This window comes from Magnolia sinica, chromosome 8, assembly GCF_029962835.1.
Source record: "Magnolia sinica isolate HGM2019 chromosome 8, MsV1, whole genome shotgun sequence".
NCBI lineage: Eukaryota > Viridiplantae > Streptophyta > Magnoliopsida > Magnoliales > Magnoliaceae > Magnolia > Magnolia sinica.
Window position 1 is genome coordinate 60105206 of NC_080580.1, and position 708 is coordinate 60105913.

The window sequence follows — 708 nt, forward strand, 5'->3', positions numbered from 1 at the left end:
CTTGAATATGAAAATCCATATTTACGCTTGAAAGAGTTTGATGAGATCATAGTCACTTTATACTTTCCTAATGTGACCGAGGACACGGTCAAGTTGAAACTCTTTCCCTTTTCTTTGAAAGAAAAAGCTAAGATGTGGTTACATTCACTACGTCCACGATCTATTGGTAAACGGAATGACATGATGAGGGAGTTTATAAAGAAATTCTTTACATACCATAAAACGAATACCCTCAAAAAGTCAATCATGAACTTTGCCCAAAAGAAAGATAAAACATTCTTCTAATGTTGGGAGCGGTTCAAGGATCTTGTCAGTTAATGCTCACAACACGGTTTTGAAACATGGCGCATCACAAACTTCTTCTATGAAGGACTGACATCCTCCATGCGCTAATTAGTTGAAACAATGTGCAATGGGGAATTTATGAATAAAAAGGTCGATGATGTGTGGGACTATTTTGACAGACTTACTAAAAACACACAATCATGGGAAATCTCCCCAAAACCTAACACCACTTCTAAGCCTACTCAATTAAAGGAGAGGGGCAAAATATATCTTTTGAAAGAAGAAGACGATATAAATGCTAAAGTGGCTAATCTCATAAAGAAACTCGAGGCCATGGAACTTAAAAAGGAAATGGCTAAGGAAACTGTTTCCGGTATTTGTGCATGTAATATTCATACAACTGAAAATTGTCCAATAATACCT

General features: G+C 36.3%; 1 non-coding gene across 1 annotated transcript; it reads right to left on the reverse strand.

The window, feature by feature from the left end:
* Positions 1–228: 228 nt before the first annotated feature.
* On the reverse strand, positions 229–335 carry LOC131254533 (small nucleolar RNA R71). The gene has a single exon (XR_009175648.1). It is a non-coding gene; the product is annotated as a small nucleolar RNA R71 (small nucleolar RNA).
* Positions 336–708: the final 373 nt, after the last annotated feature.